Source organism: Rhinopithecus roxellana, chromosome 6, assembly GCF_007565055.1.
Source record: "Rhinopithecus roxellana isolate Shanxi Qingling chromosome 6, ASM756505v1, whole genome shotgun sequence".
In the NCBI taxonomy this organism is placed as follows: domain Eukaryota; kingdom Metazoa; phylum Chordata; class Mammalia; order Primates; family Cercopithecidae; genus Rhinopithecus; species Rhinopithecus roxellana.
The window spans coordinates 152,061,750-152,074,088 of record NC_044554.1 but is presented as its reverse complement, the minus strand read 5'-3'; the positions used below and the strand labels follow the sequence as shown (position 1 = coordinate 152,074,088).

Sequence of the window (12,339 nt, the reverse complement as noted above, 5' to 3'; positions counted from 1 at the left end):
AGGGAAATCATAGAAATTAAATGTCTTAGAAACTGAAAGTTCCTTCACATTTTGTTGTGAGGAAAAAAGAAAGCAAAACTTTTTAAAGCTATTCTTATTGCAATGGTTTTCACTTCTATTTTAATTAAATTTAGCACTTATTCCCTTTGGTCTTTCATTGACCACAGATACACAAGTGGGTGCACACACTCTAATTTGTTTCAGAAACTTCGCCATTCCAATGAACTATCTTTTTTCTTAAATCAAGTTTGTTTAGGTTTTTGACTAAAAAAGTTTTCTGGGAAATGTATGCTCTGTTTTCAATGCCTACAAAATATTGTGCATGTAATATGAGTTTAAAATTCTAGGCATTGTTTTTAACTGTCATAATTAATAATTGAGTTTAAATTATGTACAAATGCTGTAATGACTACTACTCAAAACAGAATAAAATATTCCCATCCAAAATTTGGTTCAGATGTTGAAATTAATTAAGCCACACACACCCCTAGAGGGCATGAAAATTTTTGTTTCTTACATAATGAGGTTTTCTGAGGGAAAGAAGGCGTTATCTTCCAAGCTGGCCTGAAAATGGCTTGAAAGGGCAGAGAAAGGAGGATGGTTTGGGGTGTTTCTGTTGGTTTAGGGGCTAGGGCTGGGGTGAGAGTTTTCATGTAAGTAGTGGCAGGAGGTCGTGTGATTTGAACTTTTCACTGGTGTCAAAGGAGAGAGCACTGAGACATTCCTATCAACTGCTCAGATGGTGAGGCACAACGAGAAGGTAAGGGCATGGGAGTCACATAAAAAATGGCGTCAGGTTCTGCATGCGTTCACATAACCGTGTGATGACGTCAACCACAGGCCACGCCTACTATGTACCAGATGACAGAGCTTGAGAGATGTCCAGTTTATCAAAATGAGGACCTTTTAGCCTTCACAGAACGACTGATTATTCATTCAGTGTTAATCAGATAGGTTAAAAAATGTGGAGCTAATAGTTTCCATTTGTAATTCTTACGTAGAAATGAATGTTGTGTAGAAACTCTTACACAACAAACATTAAGGGCCATAGGTTATTGGATATGATCTTTTACTTAAACTACTTTTCGTTGATGTGGCCTTGTTTCCAGTGCAAGGTAGTCTGCTAGCAAAAGGGAAGAAAATGGAAATCTTTGATGGAAATAAATGGACTATTGTAGACTGTATCTGCAGAAAAACAAACGAATGTCAGCAGCAGTTGAAATTACGGCAAAGCCATCGCATTACAGACAGCGGAGCAGGGGAGGTGGGAACCAGGCTTGCAGTCGCCTGCCTGTTGGGTAGCAGATTTGGGGATCATAAGTCAGGGGACAGTGAGATGAGGGACAAATCAAATAAGCGGGCCAAATCCTGAAATGTGAAAGGCTGTGGCCAGAGAGAGGAGTTTTGGATTATGGAATAATAAGGGTAGAGAAATTCCTGCTACTGACAACACTGAGGATGCAGACAGGAGAGAGGAGCCTACTGAACATTTTAAGATTAAAATCCTCTGATTATTCACCCAATAACCATTACATAGCAGGCAGTGTTTTGGTGATAGAACATTAGATAATAAATAGATCCTGACATTTAGGGTCATCCAACTAAATGGGGTATTAGCATCTAGAGAAGCATTTTACATCAATGTTCCCTCATCCTTCATCCACCTGCAGAAGTGTTGTTATTATCCTCAACTAAATGGGATATTAGCATCTAGAGAAGCATTTTACATCAATGTTCCCTCATCCTTCATCCACCTGCAGAAGTGTTGTTATTATCCGCACTTTAGAGATGAGGAAACTAAGACTTAGGGGAGTTAAATTAAATGCCTAGAATCAAGCAACTGGTTAAATGTCAGACCCTCTAGGAGTCAAACCCAATTCTGCTTTTTAACAAATTATTCTTTCTGTTACTGCTTTCCCAGCAAGAACACTTCTTGAAATGAAAAATAAAAGCAGCATTAGATGTTGATATCAGACCTGATAGTTGTACATTTAGAAGAGATAAGATTAGAATCAAAAATAAGTGGGCAGAAAAAATTCAAGTACTAGTAATGGGGCGAGTGACAAAAGATACCATATTCTCTGAAATTTTAATACCTTTAAGTAATTGAGAAACATTAAGATGATCAAAGAAGACATGAAGAAAATTATCACTTAAATAAAATAAATGTTCTAAGAAATTAAGGAAAAGAAAACATTGTGGATAGTATTTCCTGATACCTGACATTCAAGAAGCAAATGCAAATTTGCTAAATGTTTCCTTTATCACTTACGATCCAGGACATATACTGTGACTTCTATTATAATCAGAGGACATGCTGGGCCCTGGAGATGAAAAGGTGATGTTTGGGGTATAGAATGTGAAGTGTTAAATTTCCCCCTGAGGAAAGCCCACTGGTTATCTAATTAAGCCTGTGAACATCCGCTTCCCAAAATGCACAAATATAATTTGTAACCCCTGGAGTTTACAAGATATTCTTTCTATCTTCCTGAAAAAGTGGTATGTTAGAACAAGTCACTTTGTTGATGCCCTAAAAGTCAAAAGTCTGTGTCCAATATGTATGTTAGAATATTTTAGTATATAGTATTTTCAAAAGACAAAATGTGGATTCAAGAATATTTTTCACTCCCTAGAGAGGCTATGTTTTCTGCCAACGAACATAGAGAGGAAAGAAGTTTTGCTTGACAGAGAAGGTTTGAGCAAGAGAAACATCCTGTACTAATGATAGTGAATTCATCTCTACTTCTGCATGTAGTATTTTATTTAATCTGCAGATAATTGTTTTATGTAATATGAATTCTGAAGAAATTAAGTCCTGGAAGGGTGACTAAAATGTGAAACAAATGAGCAAATGACCTATATATGTTTCTTTGTTTATGTGTAGATTTCCTTTGCTGGATAACTTATTACTACAAACTTAGAGGCTTAAATAGCCTATTTTATATTCTCATATTTTCTACGTATCAGACATCTGACTATGGCTTAACTGGGTCCTCTAATGGAGTCTTACAGATGGCAATTAATGTGTTAGGTGGGGCTGCAATCTCATCTAAAGCTTGGGATTCTAGACTCACATAAATGTTGTCAGAATTCATTTCCTGGAAGCTGTAGAGTTCATTTTGGCTTCTTTTAAGCTGCAGTGGAAAGTCTCTACTGCTTTGAGTTTCTGACATCAGGAAAGGAAGTCCTTTTTTAAAAGATTCACTTGCATCCATCAGGTCCACCCAAGATTATCTTTCTTAGATTGATTCAAAACCAAATGATTTGGTATCCTGCACCTCGTAGTGCCTCCACTTTTGCTGTATCCTGTGCATAATCACAAGAGTGACATTGCATGGTGTTCTCGGGACCCCACGTCAACCCAGCTGGGTACACCTTCCTGGGCAGGGGGGTCCCCAAGGGTGTGACTCACAGGGGAGCATTCAAGAATTACACCCACAAAATGTTTATCCACAGAGAGACCTGACCAATGTAGTAGCACAGCTTTTTAAAGAAAACCTTGTCCAGCACTTTGGGAGGCAAAGGAGGGTGGATCACCTGATGTCAGGAGTTCAAGATCAGCCTGACCAACATGGTGAAAACCTGTCTCTGCTGAAAATAGAACAACTTAGCCTGGTGTGGTGGTGCATGCCTGTAATCCAAGCTACTTGGGAGGCTAGTGCACACCTGTAATCCCAGCTACACAGGAGGCTGAGACAGGAGAATCACTTGAACACAGGAGGTGGAGGTTGCAGTGAGCTGAGAGCACACCATTGCACTCCAGCCTGGGAGACAAAAGCAAAATGAAAAAATGCTCATCATCACTGGCCATCAGAGAAATGCAAATCAAAACCATAATGAGATACCATCTCACACCAGTTAGAATGGCAATCATTAAAAAGTCAGGAAACAACAGGTGCTGGAGAGGATATGGAGAAATAGGAACACTTTTACACTGTTGGTGGGACTGTAAACTAGTTTAACCATTGTGGAAGACAGTGTGGCGATTCCTCAAGGATCTAGAACTGGAAATACCATTTGACCCAGCCATCCCATTACTGGGTATATATCCAAAGGATTATAAATCATGATGCTATAAAGATACATGCACACATATGTTTATTGCAGAACTATTCACAATAGCAAAGACTTGGAACCAACCCAAATGTTCGTCAATGATAAACTGGATTAAGAAAATGTGGCACATATACACCATGGAATACTATGCAGCCATAAAAAGGATGAGTTCATGTCCTTTGTAGGGACATGGATGAAGCTGGAAACCATCGTTCTGAGCAAACTGTCACAAGGACAGAAAACCAAACACAGCATGTTCTCACTCATAGTTAGGAATTGAACAATGAGAACACTTGGACACAGGAAGGGGAACATTACACACCAGGGCCTGTTGTGGGGTGGGGGAGGGAGGAGGGATAACATTAGGAGATATACCTAATGTAAATGACCAGTTAATGGGTGCAGCACACCAACATGGCACATGTATACATATGTAACAAACCTGCACGTTGTGCACATGTACCTTAGTACTTAAAGTATAATAACAGTAATAAAAGAAAAGAAAAAGAAAACCTTAAAAAAACAATGAGAGGGAATAAAAGACATTTTGGATTTGTAATTGCCATGCTTTGCAAAATTTCCTGTGACATCTTCTTCTTTTTATTTTTTTAATAAGGGGGAAAGTATATACAATAAACTTCTGTTTGTTAGAATTTCTTTATTACACTTTCTCCTTTGTTAACTTTCCAATCTCTTTTGTCTCAAGAGTATTCCAGTTAAATGTTAAAATGCCTGCAATTTGGGGAAAATTAAAAGATTTATTTAAAAATATTTTGTGATTGAATTTTCAAAAAATAAAAATAACTGAAAAAGGATGACTGTGTACACATAACTGTACTTCTTTGCTGGTATATGATATAATTGAATTTTTTTTCAATTTTGCTTTCATTCTAGGAGCTGGTTTCTTCTTTATCTACTTGGTACTTATCATGAAAGTATATAATAGTTATAGAAGGGACTCATTCATCACTCAGCCATCTCTGTCATATCTCAACTGCTACAACAGTGGTACACTTCTGCACATGCTATGAAAGAATCAGCGTAATCACTCTTTGAAATCATTAGGGATTAAACAAATAACAGTGAAGCACATTTTGGAAAACATTTGTTTCTCGTGTTCTAAACATAGTATGTCCTCACATTTACTTTAAGCTCTGTCCTTGAATTAATTTCATTTATAATACATTTTAAAAGTAAGAAAAACCTCGATGTCTGTCATTTAAAAACTTGTATTGATTTGTATGCATCTCACTTTGTGTTTTTGTAAACTACCATTGAAAAATCTTAAGATAATTACTGTATAATGGGGTAATTAATTAAAATAACAATAATAAAGACTAAAATTTCTAAATTAGTCTCAAACCATGTTAACCTTACTTTAATTCTCAAGCTGTAATTTCAAGCCAGAGAAGGAACTTAGAGGCATTCCATGTAAACTTCAATTTTGTGTGTGTGTGTTTTGTTTTGTTTTGTTTTTTAGGAAGAAGAGTGGCCCAAAAAATGATGAATCTTTATTGAAATCATATAACAGTGATTTTGTAATTACATAACTGATTTTTAAAATAATGTTGTCTCCTTTTGAACATTTTTTGAGATGCTAGAGAGAGGGGGTAAATGAAAATAGAAAGGATGAATAAAATGGAAATATTTAGAATACTTTTAAAGACACATAATAACTAAGTATTGTTTTAAAGGAAGAGAAGGTTGTTTATTCAGTGACAAAGAAATAGGATAGGAAGTCCTGGGGGAAACGGGACCTGGGAATCCCTAAGAGAATACTATATATTTGTTCCATTTTGTAGCATGTAGGTCACATGATGTGGTGGCAAGACAGTTTTTGTTTGTTTTCCCCTTTGTGTTTTAAGGGAGACAAATTTGGGGGAAGAGACATTATAGTTGTTGATCTATTCATTCACTAAACATTTACTAAGCTACTGTTGTGTGATCAACACTGCATTTTGTTTCAGTCTAAAGAATGTACATATTATTTTGGGGGGACCATTTGTTTTACAATATTCATATACTTTACAAGCCAAAATATCACCTCATCTTGATTGTCGTAAACTGAGCACAGCTGTATGCACTATGTAAAGCTTAAACATTTTCAAATATATTTACTAAATTCAGTAGCATAGTTTCATTTACTATACCCAGAAGGTATACTGTCTAACTAGTCTGGGAATAGTTTCACGTTTCACTTTTTAATTGAAATTCAACAATTATTAAAACTGTTTTGGCTGGAGGACCAGCCAGTTGACCTAAGCTCAAAATCAGATCTCAGTACGGAGACTATTTCTTTATTCCAAGCCAGAATGAAAAGAATCTCGGCCAAGTGTCCAAGTTAAAGGCAAAGCTCAAACAAACAAAACCAATCACACTAAAAGGTGGTCCTGTATGATAGATGAATCTAAGGAGAACAAGCTTGAAAGAAAGATAAACTGGTTCAAAATAAACAAGGGCAGAACATTATTTTCTATAAACAACATCTAGATTTCTATGTCACATGTTAGCCTGAAAAGGCTACAAATAATAATTTTATTTCATTTTTAGCTGAAATGTACTTTATAAGTGTGCATACACTTAGAGACTTTAAATTACTGACCATTCTTGGCATTTCACACTTACTTTTATCTTCCCTGTACCTCAAAGAAATACAAGGAAGCCACCTTTTAAATGATAAGTCACCACTGTTTTCAAGGCATGAATCAAAATTTGGGAGAAAAACTTAGCCCCTGATAAGTTTTATCAGAAATTATTTTATTAATTTGGATCTGCTTGAAAATAATCCTTACTGAACGTATACTATAAACTTTTATGTGGACGTCAATAAATAGAACATAAATGATGTAAAAGTCATAGTTTCAAAAGAAAGAAAGAAGAGAGAGACTTTTTTTTCCATTCGTAATTCTCCTGTTCTTTCAAGTTCCCTTATTTACTTTGAGATTGTTACATTTTTCTTCCATTCCTACTGCTCCTCATCTATCATGCTCCTTTCTTATTTTATTTGAGACTACTACAATGTGTCTCTAATGGTTCTACTGCACTCAGTCTGTGCATTCAGAAACTGGCAAAGAGAAGCACCCAAAAATAGAAGAAAACCCCCAATCATGGCACTTCACTTCACATGAAAAAACTTCTTCATTTTCTGCCAAATGAAACCTGACTTCTCCGCCTGTCTTTCAGGCTTTCTACTGAAAACCCACCCCACATTCTCATGTCTCGCCATTCCTTACCTAGAATGAGCTCTTCTCTGCCCTGTGCCTTTCAGCACCTGTGACTTTATTCTGATAGTCCTTTCTGCTTTTTATCTAGTTCTATGAGTCCAACTCAAATTCTGAATCCTCCTGGAATTTACTCTAATTTATTTTCCTTTCAGTACTTCCCAGTTCTCAGAATGAGCTGTTCTACCTTGGCGCTCTCACATACTTGCTTCTGATGCTATGTGTCATGTGCAGAATTGTGTCCCAGATATTTTTCCAAGTCTCCCTGGTTTCCTTAAACAGTGACAAGCTCTGTGAGGTTGCAGGCTGCACTGTATCCAAGGCTCTCCACGTGCAGCTCCCCAGCAGCCTGCAACTGGCATGGATTGCCCTGCACCCTCCCCTCCAGGCACAGTTTTGGAATGTCTCTTCATTTCTATAAAGCTTATTTTTGAGATAAAATAAAAACCTGCGTGATAACTCATGATATGTTGGAGAGAAATAAAGAGGCAGATGCGGCAGGAGATTACAAGGAAATGTCAGCATCTTATGTGGCAGGGTTTGATTTGGGGGACTGTAGAGAGTAGATAGGATCGAGAGGAATAACAAAACAATAAGGAAGACTGTACCCACAGACCATAAACACACAGGCAGGGAGACTTCACCATGCAGAAAAGAGGGGAGGTTAGGAGTCGTTTTGGTTATTCATAAATCAGATAATATGTAGTTTTAGATTTACTATTTCAATTCTGGTCACATAGCTTAAATATACGTTGAGATATACTGAAGGAGTCCATAAATCTAAGAAACGACTGAAATATTTAAATACCTAGATAAAAATACAGGCATGGAACAAATTGGGTATTAAAAGTAATTGTTACCTAATTTACTTTTTTCAGATACTGTGAAATACTACTCTCAGTATCTGAAAAGGTTAATTAGGTAACAAATTAAAATATGCTTTATGCAAATATATGTGCATTAGCTTAAAGTATCTACCTTATCCTGACTTCAGTATGTTCTAAAAATGCAAAAATAAATATAATTTATTTGTATTTTTTATCTAAATACTTTTATTTACATTATTTAATTTGCTTCTTTATGTTCCACCTCCCATGATCATGATTGAGAGTGTCTTATATAGACATGTGCAATACAACAAAAGTTACGGAAAATAAATGAAGCACTTGGAACACAGACAATATGATGAAATTGAGCTAAGATTGTTTCACAAAGGACTTATTATAAGGTTCTGAATCATAAGTTGGTAGAAGGATCAAAATATGGCTCTGATCTTTCTAGAGGCTGGAACAAAGAGGGAAACATGATCATTAAAAAACTTACCAAGCATTCCTTATCAAGAACGTGGAAAAGGAAAAGAAAAAAGAAACAATAACTTATCAAACACTTTGACTAGGTTCTCTCATTCAGTCTTCACATACTCCACACAGTGGGCCTGTCTTTCCAACCCATGGCAGGGATCAGTGGTTTTTCTGGAGCTGTTATGGAGGTGATTAGTATGTCGGAGTAGCTTCCTCTTTGTCCTGCACGAAGGAGGGAACAGTTGCCGTCTTTTAAAATGAATCTTTTCTCCAAGCAGAATTCAAAAAGAAGTAAAAAAATTAGGAAATATGAAAAAAAAACAGATCTGAAGGTATTGGAGAGGTAAGAGACAGGCATAAATATACGGTCAAGGTTTGAGAGATGAAATCTCACAGAAAGTGAGCCCAGTGTTGAGGATGTAATCTAGGGATTACATCTAACCTAAGGATGTAATCTAGATTCACAAGATTAGGGATGTACTCTAAATTCACAAAAGTTAATGTAAATTTGGAAGACTAAGAAGCCGTAAATAAGGGTATTTTGCTCGGAGTCTGCTAAAGAAGGCCCTACTAACCTCCCTGCCAGGCTTTGGGTTGGGATCTCAAAGTGCTACAACCTAGGAGTGAAACTGCCCTTGCAAAAATTATGATAGTGAGGGAAATCTGACAAAAAATTATGACAGTGAAATAAATCTGACATAACTGACTCTGTCTTCCTTCTAACCTCCAAGCTGCCTTTGTTCATTCCTGGGCATAAGCCAAGCTAACTATGGGAGGAATTTAGTTTATAATTTAACTTTAAAACAAAGATGATAACAGCTCCTCCCTGAAATTAACTGCCTCCTTGCTCAGGTACTAAAACCACCTGTGTAAAACTAAAATTAGCAACAAGGTTAGAATTATAGTTCAGGAGTCCTGCAGCCAGAGGTTACAAGATTTGTAACCTTACCACTTGCTCCTGTAGATAACATCACTGTTGTAAAACCTAAGGTTGGTATTTTCTAGACCCTGCATTTTGATGGACTAGCTGGTGGTCCACCTGAACCAGTAACCAATACTAAGAAACGGGCTCATCTGGTCTTGTGACCCACCACCCAGGAACTGACTCAGCACAAGAAGATAGCTTTGACCGCCTATAATTTTATCCCTGACCCAACCAACAAGCATTCTCCATTCCCTAGCCTACTGCCTGCCAAACTATCCTTGATAAACCCTAGCCTCTGAGTTTTTGAATAGGCTTATTTGAGTAATAATTACACCCATCCTTCGACATGGATAGCCCTGTGATTATTAAACTCTTTCTCTGCTGTAATATGGCTGTCTCAGTGAATTGACTTTATCTGTACAGTAGGCAAGAAGAGCCCATTGGGTAATAACAGGAGCGATAGTAATTCATAAACAGACTGGTCATAGCAGGGATGGAAAACCAGCTTTGGATCATCTCAATATATGATTAAATCAAGGCCATATGGGATTACTACTCCCCTGGCTTCCTTCCAGAAGCAAATATAAATCATCTCAGAAGAAGATAATATTAACTTAAGCTTAACATTATTTTTATAATTATTCAAATGCAATGTCTGGAACTGAAAGAGAAATAATCAATATATGAGGAGACACAATAATGTGATACAAGATAATATAAAAATAATGTTATTTTGCAAGGAAAAATAATAGACAGTAGATACAGGCAGGGAATGCAGATAATAGAGTTATCAGATGCAGGCTTTACTATAGCTATGAAAAATATATGAAAGAAATAAAAGACAGGACTTTCCGCAGAGAATTGGGAACTATAAAAGAAGTTATTTAAATTCTAGAACAGAAAATATAATACAAATTTAGAATTCAGTTGATGAAGCTGGACAAAGATTAGGCATAGACAAAGACATAAAATATCCAGAATAAAAAATGGAGAAGTAAAGATGAAAATACAGAAAATCAAATGGAAAACACAGAGAACACAGTGAAGAAGTCTGAGGTCCCTGAAAAAGAGGCAAGAGAAAGCATGGAGCAGAAACAATATTTCTAGAGATAGTAAGTGGGAATTTTTTAAAAAGAGAAACTAATTTCAAATGAGTAAGTGTAAGATTGGCAACTGGGCAGTCGGTGCTGCATCCCCAGCCCGCCTCCATGGCCGCCTACAAACTGGTGCTGATCCCGCACGGCAGGGCCGGGCGAAAGCGCGTGGAACCTGGAGAACCGCTTCAGCCGCTGGTACAACGCTGACCTGAGCCCAGGGGGCCACGAGGAGGCGAAGCACAGCAGACAGGCGCTGCAAGATGCTGGCTGTAAGTTTGACATCCGCTTCACCTCAGTACAGAAGAGAGCGATCCGGACCCTCTGGACAGTGCTAGATGCCATTGATCAGAAGTGGCTGCCAGTGGTGAGGACTTGGCGCCTCAATGAGCGGCACTATGGGGGTCTAACCGGTCTCAATAAAGCAGAAACTGCTGCAAAGCATGGTGAGGCCAAGGTGAAGATCTGGAGGCGCTCCTATGATGTCCCACCACCTCCCATGGAACCCGACCACCCTTTCTACAGCAACATCAGTAAGGAACGCAGGTATGCAGACCTCACAGAAGATCAGTTACCCTCCTGTGAGAGTCTGAAGGACACTATTGCCAGAGCTCTGACCTTCTGGAATGAAGAAATAGTTCCCCAGATCAAGGAGGGGAAACGTGTACTGATTGCAGCCCATGGCAACAGCCTCCCGGGCATTGTCAAGCATCTGGAGGGCCTCTCTGAAGAGGCTATCATGGAGTTGAGCCTGCCCACTGGTATTCCCATTGTCTATGAGCTGGACAAGAACTTGAAGCCTATCAAGCCCATGCAGTTCCTGGGGGATGAAGAGATAGTGCGCAAAGCCATGGAAGCTGTGGCCGCCCAGGGCAAGGCCAAGAAGTGAAGGCCAGCGGGGAGGATACTGTCCCCAGGAACACCCTTCCTGCCCGTCTTGTCCCTCTGCCCCTCCCACCTGCACATGTCACACTGACCACATCTGTAGACACCTTGAGTTGTAGCTGCAGATGGGGACCAGTGGCTCCCATTTTCATCTTAGGCATTTTGTCTTCTGCACCCACTTCCTTCCTACAATCTAGTCAGAATAGCACTTCTAGAGCATAGGTTCTCAGTCCAAGCTGTGGAAAAGCTCCCCTTATACAACAGTTTAAAGGTAGTAACTTGGGTTTTTGCGAGTTCTTTGTTTACTAAGGACTTGTGGGGAGGAACCATGCTAAGCCATGACCAATGAGGAGAAGCAACAGAGCCTGTCGGTCCCCAGGAGCCAGTCCTCTGCTCTTCTGCAGTCAGGCCACTGCATGGGTGCTCTAGTCATTCCAGTGGAACATGAATGTAACCTGCATGGTGATGTGACAACTGTTTCCTCCCTGACCCTAGAGGACCTGGCTCTAGAAGTTTGGGATTAATCCTGAATTTAGTTATGTGTTACATTTACTTTTATTTAAAAAGTTTAGTATATATAAATAATACAAAACAATAACCCTTCTGGGGTTTCTTGTGGCGGTTGAAATAGTCCCACATGTCATCAGAAAATAAGCCATTCCTCATACCAGTATGGGATCAGTTCCTTGACCTCTTAAGGGCAGGAGTGTTTCCTGCTGGGTGTGTTAGAGTCTCTTCCTGCCTTGTTTCATGGCAATGAAATGCCTCTTGGTCCTGTCCAAGTGTGTCTGTCACTGATTTCTGAATCATGTTCTAGTTGCTTGGCTCTGCCACATGGGTCCAGTGTTCACCTGAGC

At 38.5% G+C, this 12,339-nt stretch overlaps 1 pseudogene; it reads left to right on the top strand.

Moving 5' to 3' along the window:
• The first annotated feature begins 10,711 nt into the window (after nt 1–10,711).
• Nucleotides 10,712–11,486, top strand: LOC104657658 (annotated as a pseudogene).
• Nucleotides 11,487–12,339: the final 853 nt, after the last annotated feature.